The sequence below is a fragment of the Ursus americanus genome, chromosome 24 (assembly GCF_024610735.1).
Source record: "Ursus americanus isolate L20-20 chromosome 24, mUrsAme1.1.p, whole genome shotgun sequence".
NCBI classification, from domain to species: Eukaryota; Metazoa; Chordata; class Mammalia; order Carnivora; family Ursidae; genus Ursus; species Ursus americanus.
Window position 1 is genome coordinate 26,192,767 of NC_142150.1, and position 15,023 is coordinate 26,207,789.

Sequence of the window (15,023 nt, forward strand, 5' to 3'; positions counted from 1 at the left end):
CCCCATTTTCTTTTAATATAATAAGAGATTAGCAAGTGGAGGACCTATTAACATCAAATTGGGACCTTCTCCTTGACATATTTAGATGAAATGATCTAGAACTGAAAATTGGATTTCTTTGTAATTATGTACCCCACTATTATTTAAGCATTATTTAAAATTAAATTTATTTGTTTTGAGTACCAACCATTTAGTACATGTTCAGCAATTTGAAAAACATTGCTCTAGTGCTTTCTTCAGCAGCACATGTACTAAGACTGGAATGATACAGAGAAGATTAGCATTGTTCTAACTCATTGCTTCCCCAAACCTGGTGAAGTATACAAAATTATAATTTTGTCCTAAGTATTCATATTTGGGTATTTATATTTAAGCCTCGCTCAAATTCTCTACATTATTTTAGCAAAGATGCTCTTCCAATGGACTACCTTTATTCATACGACATTAAACAAACCTATCTCAATGTCAGAGTTAGTGCATAAAAGAGTTTTATTGTAATTGATGAAATACTTTTCTCAAGACAAAACTCAAGTAAGTTCTTCAATTGCAGGTTTATTTTCTTCACTGTAATATTTTCCTAAGACGACTCCTCCTTTTAAAAAAATTATCTTTTTCAAATAACTACTTTTATTTTATTCTTAAATTTCATGACCTTCCCACAGACTCTTTCCTTAGCTCCTTAAGGACCATACCATTATACTAAACCAATTCTTTAAGGTCACTGATAATATCTTAGTTGTCTTAGATCATAGACCTTTCCCTCTCTGTGTAATAATTAACTAGTTGTTCCTACTTAACCTCTCAACTGCCTTTACTTCTGTGAGGATGGGATCACTAGGCTCAAACTGTTTCGACTATATCTTTGTCTGATAGCTTCAATGAGTCCCACTTATCAAGCTCTGGATTCTGTCTCTCTCGTCTGCTATCCATAGGAGATAGATGCCCTTGATTGGAGGGAGGGAATGGGGCATGTAGCTCAAGCTCTCCACTAACAGATCTAAATGAAGCTCAACTTTTAATGCCTCAATACTGGTCTCTACTTCTTTGCTTCCTATGGTTTTCAGTGTCACTTTCATCTATCCAGTTTTCAAACCTAAAATCTTGGAATCATCTCACTGATGCTACATTTAAGCAATTGCCAAGTCCTGTGTTCTACCCGAAACTATCAATTCTTGTTCTTATTCTCACTACCAGAAATTCAGGTCATAGTTATGATTTACTTGCCCAACTTTATCAAACTCTTTACTATTCTCCCCACCTCTAATCTCTTGACAGTTCCAATTCATCTAGAGCAAGATGGCCAGATGGTTCTTCATGTAGGAGGACACTCCTTTGACATGCCACTACTTTGCCCCAGATCAGTCAATATCTTCCAAATATCCCCCAAATAAAGTTCAAACTTCTTAGTCTGGAATTCATATCTTTACATGATCCAATCATTTCTTTTACTCAGTATGTATTTAGTGTTCATCTTTGGGCAATTAATTAAAAAGTAGGTTAATTACAATATACAATTTTTAAACATTTTGATCCAAGAAAAAAATGCATAAATAAACGTTCATTTGTCGATCATTTCATGCAAAGCCTAGGCTTTTCCCCTTCTTTCCTTCCTTCTTTCTTTATTCCTTCTTTCTCTCTCACTCCAGCCTCCTCTCTTTCTCTCTACCTCTCTAGTATGGATTCATCAACTGCATAAATCACACACTTTTTACAGATTTAGTTTCCTTAGAAAGGAGTAAGTTCTTAGAGATACCTATTGAATGCACAATCCTTTTATATTTTAAAATGTTCCTCCAAACTCTTATATTTGACTTTTCCGACCGCAAGTTCTGTTGTCATTTTCAAGTGATTCATCTGTGTTGTGTCTTTTCAGTGCATTGACTTATTAGCATTCACAGAAAAAATAATCACCTTTCTTTTTTGTGCTTTTATTTCTTTGGCTGACACGCTTTTAAATTACTATATATTTACAATAACGAGAACCATTGGCAGGAGTAGTTTTAGGAACAAAAGCAAGTGACTCCTGTTAAGAACACAATTTGTAGAAGCAGAAATGCACAAATGTGTTGCAGACTTGCTTAGCAGTCCAAGAGTTCAATACGCCATGAGCATCAGAATAATCCCTTACAGAAATGAGGGAAGACATTGGTAATTCAGCAACTTGAAGCTGGTTGAAGGAGATATGCTGTACTTGCTATTCTCCATTAAAAATCATAGTCCTGACCTTTGCCTCTCACAATCCTCTCTCCCAGCCAGCCCACTCAAATTTACAGGTATTTTAAGCATATTAATCTCAAGTTCCAACTCAAATTCCACTTTCTCCATGTTCAGTTCCTGGATGCCCCTACCTGAAATATTTCCCGTTTAAACTACAGTAAAATTTGTCTATGTGAATTTTGTAGGATATTTTTTCTTCTTAGAATTATAGTTATGACCTTGCATATTTTATAACTTAAGTGCTTGGAAGGCAGTTCCTTGGTATGCTCCAAGGAATCTGGTATGAAGAAGGCAAAATGAGTATGCCATCATCATATCTCCAGGCCAGCTCACTGGCTTCTGGGGCTTAGAGAAAGAAGGAATAATGGGAGGGCTTATACAAAATATTCCCAACAAGTAGACATAGTTTTGTTCACTCATCAAATATGTTAATTTGCAGTTGAGTATATTTGAAATGGGTGATTTCTAAGGTGGTTGTTTTTTTTTTTAATTTTTAATTTTTCATTAAAAGGAATTTGGTGAAACATCAAAATTTACATAAACTGATATATCCTAATGAAGGAATATTATACATTCATTTAAGATATTGTTTGCAAGGAGTATTTTGTATAATAAGGGGAAAATGTCTTATAATGACAAGTGAAAAAAAAAAGACAGAAAATTAAAAACATAGTTTAAGCACAACTATTAAACTTTAGTGGAAAAATAGTGGAAATTAAAACACAAACATGTAGAGAAACTGTGGGTGGTTTGTTTCCGTCATTGTTTATTTTATTCAATTTTCACACTAAGAGTATGCTTTAATTTTATGATCACATGTGTCTTAATATTTTTAAAGAAAGTTGCTCAATTTTCATAACTTGAATTTATTCCCTTTTATTAAGTAATTATTCTATTAATAGCTATCAGCAAATACAAAAAGGAGAGTGTGGGTAGAAGCAAAGTGCTAATCACAGCACTATTGTTAGCTCCACAAATACAAACTAGAATGCCAATGATTTATTTTCAAAGTAAAAGGTGCTGACTTTCAACTTCTAATCCAAAGATTAGATCAACAAGAGAAAAGCTACATACGTGATTAAGATCACAGTTTTTAATGTATCTCCTCAGAAGATAACAATACTATCTTTTCCCTTTAGGTGGGTGAGAGGGCCTAAAATAATTTTTTACGTATCTGCTATTTAATCTCACAGAGTCTCTGGGAGATAAGAAAGAAAACTAAACACACATAAGAGCAAAAGACCATGCCTTTTCATCTCTTAAATGTGACCTGGGACAAAGAACGTGAAGAGATGAAGGCCGTCTCAATGACCTTTGACTAAGGTAGCTTCCCCTCTGGACTCCCTCATCCACTGCAACACTACCCTTCCACGGTTGACAGCTAACCACCGCAGACGCAGTACTCTCTGAACACCTTAGAGAACATCTAGGGAGACAGGATGCAGATGAAGGACCAATTTCAACGTAGCTAAACTTTCCTTGATGTTTTGAGAAATACTCAGGAGTCCTCTTGAATGTCTTCAGCTTAGTGATGATCCTTAGATCTCCTCCTTGGACTGTCAGTAATGTCCCAAAGTGATTTGTCTTAAAAACTGGTATATTGGTTTTTTAGGGCTGCTGTAACAAAGGACCACAAACTGACTGGTTTAAAACAGCACAAACCTTCTATCTCATAATTCTGGAGGCTAGAAGTTCAAAGCCAAAGTGTTAAAAGGGCTATGTTCTGATGCTTCAAGGAGAGGAGCCTTTCTTACCAACCCTGACAAGATCACCAGTCGTTGGAGTAGGCACCCCCTCCTTCTCCAGTATGACCTCATCTTAACTAATTACATCAAAAATAATCCATTCCAAAATAAGGTCACTTCTGACGAAGTGGGGTTAGTACTTCAACTGATCTTTTTGGGGGACTAAAATTCAACCCCTAACAGCTGGGTAAAAAGAAAGATCCTCCACTCAAACAATAACAACAAAATCAACAAAGTACCATGAACCCCCAAATCCATTGCTTTCAGTAATGCATGTCTTGTTATTTGAAAGCTAGTGAGATGGAGATAAAATGATCTCACCCTGAAAATCAATAAATCAATGACTCACTGAAATGTATATACTTTTGCCATCTCACGTGCACACGCATGCACACACACACACAGATACACTCCTGATTCTAATCCTACTTCATGGCTTATTAACATGGACCAGTGACTGTAAGCATTGTAGCTGCTTTATCCCAGTGTGACAGGAAAGAAAATAGCTTTTCCTTCTTTCAACCTGCTAAAAAACTCTACTTTTGCAAACGCTTGCCTATGTCCCTTTTCTGCGTAGACTAGCAGTTTCTTTGGGGCCTTTGTGATAAAAAAAAAAGTGGAGAAAGGGCAAAACAGTAAGAAACAGAAGTGCTAGAGAAAGAAAATGAAATTTAGCAGCAAGACTGGAGAGAAGAGAAAGACTGAGGCTTTGGGAGTATCCAAGGTATGTGGTAAAAAAAAAAAAAAAAAAAAAGGAAGCAATATTAACATGTACAGTTGTCAATTAACTGTTCCTTTAGTGAGTCTGAAATATACAAGTCAAAGACTTGAAATATTTTTACATCAGTTGAACTTTCTGGGATATGACTTCAATCCCAGTGATACTACATTATTGACCCATACAGATCACACATATGTAAGTGTTATATATGAAATGAAAATGTTATTCCTTATTATATATGCTTCATGATGACAAGGAGATAAGAATATTTATTAACCCTGAAAGCAGTGTCTGACACATAATAGACGCTCAATAAAAATACTAGCATATAGGTCTTCCTTCTACTGTTCTCTGAATGGTTATCCTGCTATGCAATGAGCCCTAATTACTCAGAAACATTTAGTGTCTCCTCAAGCTCCAGAGACAGAATCATTTTTATATAAAATAATCAAGAAACATTTTGGCTACAAAATCAACCAGATAACCAAGAACACTAGATCTGACTCCATGAGTGCGGCCCTTTGCACCCAGGGCAGTTTAAAGCTTTCATTTTACATCTAAAGAATAACCATTTGTTGCATACACCATCCATTCATCCACCCATCCATTTATCCATCCATTAATCTATCCATTAGCCCGTTCATTCACTTATTCAGCAAATACTCACAAAGTGCCTGCTTACATACCGGCTAGTATTCTAGGGAGTAGATATATAGTGAAGAATAACAGAGTCTTCCTCTGCTTTTACCAAGTTACATTCTAATGAGTGAAACTAACTGCATTTAACAGATAAAGAAATAAGACGATTTGTTGGCCTCTGTACCAAGCACTAGAAATACACTTCTAGGTGGGGGCCATAGGGGTGTGTAGGGGTGTTCTAGGCACCAAAAAAAAAAAAAAAAAAAAAAAGGAAGAAGAGGACAAGGAAAAAGAAAAAAAGACACATACACACTCAAAACAACATGTGCAAAGGGCCAGAGGTAAAACTCATGTTACATTTCAGGACAGCAACTCAGTCTAGATTGTACAGCTAAGTAAAAAGGGTGGGAATGCCAGAAATGCAGTTAGAGGGGCAAGGAGTATATAAGTTCTAATGTGTATGTTGTTAAGTAATATGTTAAGAATCTAGACTGTATCCTCAGGAAAGGGGGGCACGTTTGAAAAATGTAAAGTAGGGCATGTTTCAGCCCTGTGTTCCAATGTTGTCTGATAAGAGTTACTCAAATTTGAAGTCTGAAATGAAAAGGTACTAATTTGAAGAACAACCGTCATTACCCAGACTTGGAGACTTTTTTTTTTTTTTTTAATGTTATGCTAGTCACCACACAGTACACCCTTAGTTTTTGATGTAGTGTTCCATGCTTCATTGTTTGCGTATAACAACCAGCGCTCATTACAGCACATGTCCTCCTTAATACCCATCACCAGGCTACCACATCCTCCCATCCCCCTCCCCTCTGAAACCCTTAGATTGTTTCCCGGAGTCCATACTCTCTCATAGTTTGTTGGAGACTTTTTCTATCCTGGCTTCTGGTTTTGGATTTAATTCTTCCCACATCAGCCCATTTCTTTTTTGGACCCATGTTGCCTTTCTGGTTCCTGATTTTGTATATTTCCTTCTTCCCCACAACCCAACTATTGACTCAGCTTAGTTCTTGGATCTAAGAATTTGTATTTACACATTACCTACCAGGAATTGTTATTACTTCAACACCAGCCCCCTCTTCCACAAGCCAAAGCTCTACCTTTGAGCATGCCATTGGCTGGATTCATTTTGTGTCATAATGGGAATAAAATATCTGGCTTTAATTGACAGTCTTAAAGAGCTTTTTAAAGGGACCATCACAAATTGAATTCTTTCTTCCAAAAACTTTTATACCCAGGTTGGGTGAGGTGAATAGCCATGTACTTAAGACCAATATCACACATAATACTATGCATTTTGGGGAAATGGTCATATTTTACATTATATGGCCATCATTTTTAACAACAGCCATGGCACAAACACTGTTTTCTCCCTGATCACTCATATGCTTTTAAAGCATTTTCATCTCCAAAAAAAAAAAAAAAAACCCTAAGGAGACCATGACTTATACTTGAGTCCTAGAATAGCTGAAAACAGTATATTCCCCATTGTTAAACATGAAAGGGAGGGTGCTAGTGGGTGGGCATTTTGAGATTTAAATTAACTACAACGAAAATATATAATTAGAGCTGTTCAGATAAAAGTTGACTCATGGAAATGTGGAAGAAACAAGATAAATAAAACAAACAATGTATCTACCAATGATTTTGTCATTTTTGTCAGCCTTCAAACATTTCTCCCAAAGTGAGAAACATATTCTGGTAATTTTTTTTTTTTTTTAATGTCTCAAGAAGGAACTTTAAAGACAGTCTGTCCATCAATCTGGAGCAAAATTATGGCAAAACTGTTATTAGCAGTGCGAGGAGCCGCCTCTGGTTTTTGAACCCAGGTGGGACGCTAGAAAGGCTACTGCAGATACCAGTTTTCCTTCTCCCTCCTTTGCCCTAGGCATACCACCTGGAAGATGGTTGTATGAAGCGCAATTGTTAACCAAAATAAAGCTCTTACACTAGAGCACTAGGAAGGGCTTCTATTGCTTCCTTCCTTCATGACTTACTTATTTCAAATTTTGTGAGTTGAACTCCACAAATGGTTTCTAGTGTTAGACATGGCATAATTCCCAAGAACCCAAGGGAATGACTACAAGCCTGTAGTGGGAGCAATCAGATCTGTATACTGGACACTACCCTACCCTGACCTCTCCAGGCCTTCGCAGTCGTTTTGAACAGAGGTATGCCTTCAGAGGGTCGAGGAAGTTTCTAGGCCTTGAGGGGGTTGGATCGGGTAAGCTGCAATTGGCACAGGCACTAATGGTGGTGGGACAGCACAGGGAGGAGCAGATTGTGAGTGGCCAGAGGTACAGTCATTGCAGGTAAGAATCAGTGTAGTCTCCGGGCCTCCTGCCTAGGGGACCAGCAGGTGACAGGTGAGGGCAGATTCAGGAACCCCATTAACACTGCTTGGGTAAGGACCCTTGGATAACGTGGTGGACTTACATTATAAAGGAATAGGAAACCCTGCATCATCTGATTTGAATATTGAAAAAGAGATTTGGTTAAACGGGACATGAAAATGATATCTGAGATTCATATTCCTGTAAACAAAATATGTATAAGGCAATCTCTAAAAGTCATTTAAAAAAGACCTCCGTGGAGCCTAAACTGTAAATATCCAATTGTACCAGATGTCAGCTCTCATGATTGTATCAATCTTCCTCCCTAAATAGATATTCTCAAAACCCACTGGGGACATATGCATTTCAATAAGTTCCAATGGGCTTCAAATACAAGCGTTCTTTATCTATAAAAGAATTACTACAAGAAAAGACTATTATCATTATAAAAATACTATTCCCCAAGGGAGGACTAGAGCTTTTCTTTGTAATTAAACTTCCTTTTAAAACAAAACAAAGAACATTTTTAGAGAGAGCTTCTAAATCTTGAGAACAGTTTGCTTCCTTCTAAAAGCCATGTTAGATGTAAACGGATCCTTCTATGTCTGATTATGTTCAGAAGCTATTTGGGACTGGTTTGTTTATTTTGTTTTAAGAAAGGAGTATGTAACAGCTGCATTTATCTTCTGAAGAAGCAGACATGGTTAAAAGCCATATACAATATGCTACTTTCTTATTTGGTTGAGCACTTAAAAAACTATTTTTTAAAAATAAGCAGAAAATAATTATAAATGAACAAGATTTTATTACTGAATTCAACTCTATCTTTAAGTTAAGAATAATACCAGAGAGAGCAATGGTTACGGAGGTAGAACTAATTTATAGCAAGGTACTTTCATGCAATGTAAATTTTATCAATGAAGCTGTGCCTTTCTTTACATAATACACTTGCTCGTATCTGTAATCACAAGGTGACATTTGTTCTCCAGGACATAGTACTCTAGAACCTTCTGATCCAGGTAGGAGATGTCTATAGGGTATAATTGGCCATGAGCAGCATGGAAAGATGGAGATCCACATATAGCCATGATAATGAGGAGGCTGTAGAAATATAGGCAAGTAAGAAAGTGTAAGTTTAGGAATAAATGAAAGTAGACCTAGAAAATGGAGTTTTGATCAATAGGTTATCCAAGCACCGGAAAGTCCATTAAACTTCTAGAATCTAGGACTCGAGCCAGCAGAATCCTCAAGTTAATCCAGGAAGTGTTCTGGGTCAGAGGGAAGCTTTAGGTTAATACTTCACAAAAAGATTTTGAGCAGTTGGATCCCTTTCTTTAAATGAAGTTTTAGTCAGAAACTCTATATGCCAAGTAGTTAAAGCAAAGCAGCTTTGCTTGGAGCTGGTAGGGATATGGCCAGCAGCCTCCCCTTTGGCTATATTGAAGCCTGTGTATGCTGGGGTTGGTTGGGGCATTGGGACTGAAGGAAGCATAATTCCAAAGACCTGGTTTGAGGAAAGTGCTTTCTGACTTTATGCTGTTCCAAGCTCCGGGTTTATATGATGGCCCTTTAGCCATCTCCCCGGATCTCAGTGTTTTCCATTACATTATAGTGGAGTGAAACCAGCCCTATTTGAGATAGAACATTGAGAGTCTAGATCTGAATGTTTGCATTGTGATGTCAAGCGTAGTTTAAGCTTCTTTATCTATAAAATGGAAACAAAAAAAACTTATTTCACTTAATAAGGAGTAATTAAGATATAAAACGGATAGCAGTGTTAAATTTCATCCAAGCCCTATGATCCTGGAAAGCAGTGATGGTTAAGAAATCTCACCTTCTACCCTTTTTGTGTTCAGGAAACTCCTTACCATATGGAAGCAGCCTTCCCCACAAGACTTAGGTAAGATTCAAGGATGCCACCATGTTTACCTATCACAAAGTCACACTCCCCAATTTTTTTTTTTTTTTTTTGCCTCATAAATGATGAGCTGAACTGTTTTGTCAACACTGATCAAATGGAACAAAATGTTTGTTAACCAAACTTTGGTTAAGATTTTCTCCTTCCCTCAGGTCCCTGAACATTGGTCCACCCTCAGGCTGAGCCACCACACACACTTTCTTTAACAACCACTCCCAAGAATGTGCCCACTTCAGGAGAAAACATTCCCTGATTTCCTGTCTGATCAGGCTATCTCCAGCTGTTCACCTCATTCATCATATTTCCCACACCTAGGTCTTTATAGCCTCATTCACTCCTTCCTGTAAAAGGAAATCATCTTTCTGCTTAACTTTGAGATGCTTGCAGAGCTCCTGGTCTGAGTATTCTCCCCTTTGTTATGATCCCCCTCTCCCTAAAGTCTCTCCTTACCTAAGTCAGGGTTTGCATTTCATCTGACACAAAAGAAATTGCTAAGGAATTAAAAACACAGCAAAATGTCCAAACACGACAGTCTTCCATTAGTTATTGGGGAATAGAAAAATCCAGGGGGAAACAACAACAACAACAACATATTTTTACCATTTGGACATGAAGGGTCAGAAGTTCTCAAGAATACTATCTATGATATCCAGATTTCTAAAAGTAGGCCTAGTAGGGTCACAATTGACATGAATCATTGGTTATCAACAGCAGTTAAAAGTGATTTCCAAAGCAAAAGCGCTTTGCAAAGTATAAAGCATTGCATAAATGTCGACTGAAACTGCACAGGTCAGAAAGTGTTTTCCTAGTACAAGGCATTTTAAAGTGTGCTTCTTTCATCTTGAATGACCCCAGACTCCAAGCCAAGACCACATAAAGTCTCCAATACAGCCAACAAGGGAGGCTGCTAGCGATACCTCACTGTGCTCTGAACAGAGCCGCTATTTCAACCATCTGGTATAGAAAGCCTCTGAGTAAAGTTTCACTTAAAGAAAAGGATCCAACCACTTAAAAAAAGAAGAGAGTGTTTGAAAAGTATTACCCTAAGGCTTCAATCAATCAGCTAAATGACAATAATTTTAATCCATATCTACCTAATCAGATATGTTATTACAGAATTAACGCACTGGCCATGATTTAAGTACAATATCAAGTCAAATACTAGTTGTTAAGGATTAGTCTACTTATTAATATCGATACAAATCATTCCTGAAAATGACACCAATCAAGGCAAGATGTACAAAAGATAAAAGCATTTGATAACAAATCGTAGACTTGACACCATTCTTTGGTTGACCTGGAGAACTAACATTCATGAAAGCTCCAAATAGGCTCATCCTGATTTCTTGCCATCACAAATCTTACAGGTATTGGCAAGCATGTGCCTGCTGTTAGTTAATAGTTTTGTAACTCCTGCTATGGCACGTAGGTTCTTCCATTTACTCATAAATTCCTTCTTTATCCTAGACACTGGGGATACGGGAGAGATGCGTCAGGCATGACCCCTGCCTTCAGGAAGCTTGTAGTCTAGAGAAGAGCAGCACTCACACTTCACAGTGTAGTGGAATCACTTGGACGGCTTGTTAAAACCTAAGGTGCTGGGACCCACTCTCAGAGTTTTTGATTTAGTAGGTTTAGGGTGGGGCTCAAGAATGTGTTTTTCTAATGAGTTTCCAGGTGATACTGATACTGCTGGTCTGGGAGCTATTCTTTAGGATCCAATAGTCTGGAGGTTACTAGAGACGCAATGCTCTTAGGAACTTGCTGACTGCATCTCTGTTAGAATGAGACAGAGAACTTCTACTCTTTGGAATGAGATTCCAATGTGCTGTTGAGCTTTGTGCATAATCATAAAGACTAACTGCAGAGAGATTGAGTGGGCATTCCTGATAAACTCTAGATTACCTCTGATAACAAAAAAATGGCTCGCAAAGGAAAATCAATCAAAGTGCTCTGTTTTGATATAAAAGACATTAAAATTGAACTTGCAGAGTTGGAGTTGTTTTGTGTTAAAATCATGTGCTTGTCAAAGTGCTAAGCTACTATGGTAATGACTTATACAAATATAGTTTAACAAAAACAAGCATTTCCCCATTTATAGTGCAGAAAAGCAGAGTTTGTGTCATTTATTTCAGAAGCCAAGAAATATGTTCTGATTATTGGTAGAATAATATAATAGATCTTTTTTATAAAGATAATTTAAATCTTTACATTTCAAAAAAAATAAGACCTATTCCTTTCTAATCCCCACCTTAGCCCTTTTATTTTGGTTGCAGGAGAGGGGAGACAGAGGGAAAAGTCTGATATAAAGAAGGAAGGTGGTTGTTTCATTAAAAATACCACCATAATATCTCTGAAGCCAGTGTGAAATATGACAGGTTTAAATGACTCTGATTCTGAACCTTGACGGATGTGATAAAATTGAAGCAAAATTCGAAAAATAAGAGAATGCATGTAGTATTTGAGCAATAGGAAGGCATCCTTTTTAAATGATGAATTCTTCAGAACTAATAAGTAAGAACTTCAATGAAAGGATCAGGAATGCCATCTACTTTGTACTAATACAAGTATTTGTGTGACCTTCAATTCTTTTGGGAATAAAGCATGGTCTGATAAATATGTAAATAAATTTAAAAAATTAAAAAGAAGGGCTGCTAACATCAACTCATAATCAAAGTTGTTTCAATGATTTATCGAACCCAAGCAAAAGTGAGGTGGTTCCAGAGGCTGATACCAGAGGCACCTCCAGTGATGTTTCTACTGCTGAAGATGAGAGAGAAACCCATCAGGAAGTTGGGAGATTTGTTCTCTAAAATATCTCACCCAAAAGGTAATCCCCAAAATAAAGGAGTTTGAATGGTGTTTCTCAATCTCAAGTACACACCACGATTACCCAGGAAGTGTTTGAGCCATAACATCGTTAGTCTGGAGCCTTCCCCAGACTAATGAAATCAAACTCTCTGGGTATGAAACCATCGAAATTCGTTACAAGATTTCTAGTTGTTACAAATGTGTTGCCAAGGTTAAGAACACTAGTTGAGAGGCAAGACTGGCCTGTGTACCTCCTACGTAATGTGTCCTTTTCAGGTTATTCTGTCATATCCTCGTAAAAGTTAGCTTCTAGCCATCACTTCCAGCGTTGCCAAATGAATTACTAACTTGTTTGCACCATTTTTTTTGAGTTCAATAAGCATACTTTCTAGAGTTTGCAAGAACCAGAAAAGCCAAAGGATGCCACTTGCTCAATGTCACTTGCAATCATCACTATTTTTAAACCAGAGGACACCCAGGGACATTTCAACTCTATCACCTCACCTATATCCCACAGAGGCATAAGGGAAGATGGAAGTGATGTTGAACAAAAGTGAATGAAACCATAAACCAGAGCTGCTCAAGATGGAGCGTACTGTTCAGACTGCTCTGTGTTAGCTTTCAGCTGGGAATAGAATGGCTGTAAGCAAGGGTACACAGTGATTGCTTTCCAAGGTAGCCCCAAAGCAGCAAATGGGCATTGAAATGTGATTCGACAAAGGACAAAACTCCAGACACCAGTTCAGAGTCCAAGGAAATAACACACAATAGGAAACAAAGAGTTTATTCCTAATTTTTCCCCTTAAACAGAACTATCCTAAACTGGTTAAAAAAAAAAATCACATATATTTGCTTACATGTATCCAGACCCGTATAGAGTCACATATGTACCCCACACCCACTGCAGAAGCAGCGGCATGAATTTGTTGCATATCTCTCAAGCCTTTCCAGCGTATCCACCCATTAATATACTATACATTAGTTATATATATATAGGAGGTCATCAACACAAACTAATGCAGAGCCTGCTTTGTTATTCAACCTGTAGCATAGTCATCTTTTCATGTCTATAACAATAGCTCTATTTCACCCTTTTCAAAGCTATCCTATATTTAATTGTGTGGATGAATTATTCTTTCATTATGCAATTCCTCCTCGCTGGATGTTTAAAGAGTGTCGCGTCCTTTGCACTTAAATCACATGCACTTGTCATATTTTCTCTGAATAAATTTCTGGCTGTAGAGTGACTGCAATCTAAAGAATGCACACATTACATTTTGCTAGCAGGGGGCTAGTATGATACAGCATGTCAAAGGCTAAGACTAGAGGCAGATTGCTGAGGTTCAAATCCTGTCTCTGATGCTTACCAAGTGAGCAACTTAGTGAGTTGGAATTTCAATTTCCTCTTTGGTGCAATAGTGGTAATAACATGCCCCACATAATGATTATGAGGCCTAAAGGGGGGGGGGAGAGTAATGTATTGAGCAAAGTGTACAATCAAAGCAAGAGCTCTTTGCATGTTAAAGTTTTATTTACCTTTTGCCAGATGGTTCTTAAGAAGAATTGCACAAATTTAGACACTTTTGCCAATTTCTGGCATTGACACACTTTTAAATCTTTGGCTCATCTGAAGGGTGAAAACTAATACCACAAGGTTGTGTTCATTTGAATTTATTAGTGAAGCTGTGAAAGGATTGCAATCTAAAATGGAAGCACAGGTAATGACATGGAGAATCTCCTGCATGTGCCCCAGAAAAACAGAACTTAAGAAGTGAGACACTGATTTCTATTAAATGTCTGAATTATAGAAGACAGAGGCTAGTCAATCTCCTGACCAATGAACATCTACCAAGAATCTCCCCGCATCCTCAAGCCAATGAACTTACTGCCTGGACTCTGGCTCAACTTCTTGTGCACTCCTTGTCCATAAATATAGTCCACCCAAATCCCCAAAGGACTTGCCTGAAGCTTGCTATACAGCATGCATTTCCTGAACTGTATGTAATTCTTTTGCTATTCCCAAATAAACTCAATTTCTAATCATTTGCGCTTGCCTCAGGTTACCTCTTTATTTAGATTGACAGAGCTGATCAGTTCTTCTTACCTATCGGGTATATGTTTTTTTTTTAAATGCTCATAATTAGTAATTGAATTTCCTTCCTTCTTGCCTCTATTATGAAATTATTCTACTCTATTTCAAGGACTGGCAAACTACAGTCTATGGTCCAAATCTTGCCTGCTGTTCATTTTTATACATGATGTTTTATTGGAAAACAGGCACATCCATTCATTACATATTGTCTACAACTTCTTTCATGCTACAGTGACAGAGTCAAATGGTCCCTCCAAAAACTGTATTTACTATTGAACTCTGCATACACACAAAAATTTGTTGACCCTATTCTATGGTAATTCTTCCTATCCATCACTGCCTCCCTTTCTGGACTATCCATTTGATTATAAACACAGGGATAGTACTTGAATCGCTGCAAGCCCTTTACCTAGCACAGTCCTTGGCAAAGAGTTGGTGTTTACTGAACATTTCAATGTCATCTGTTTCACTAAAAATAATAGAATTTAGAAAATTTAAGTGATTGAAAAACATCAGAAGGTTTAATCCTGAATCAAGTCTT

General features: G+C 37.3%; 1 long non-coding RNA gene and 1 other non-coding gene across 2 annotated transcripts in view; one reads left to right on the forward strand and one right to left on the reverse strand.

Moving 5' to 3' along the window:
• Positions 1 to 227: 227 nt before the first annotated feature.
• On the forward strand, positions 228 to 333 carry LOC123799609 (U6 spliceosomal RNA). The gene has a single exon (XR_006781660.1). It is a non-coding gene; the product is annotated as a U6 spliceosomal RNA (small nuclear RNA).
• An 8,208-nt stretch (positions 334 to 8,541) lies between these two features.
• Positions 8,542 to 15,023, reverse strand: part of LOC148107860 (uncharacterized) — a 292,963-nt gene continuing 286,481 nt past the window's right edge. The window contains exon 3 of the long non-coding RNA XR_015721512.1: positions 8,542 to 8,762. This is a non-coding gene — a long non-coding RNA (uncharacterized LOC148107860). The remainder of the gene's footprint in view (positions 8,763 to 15,023) is intronic.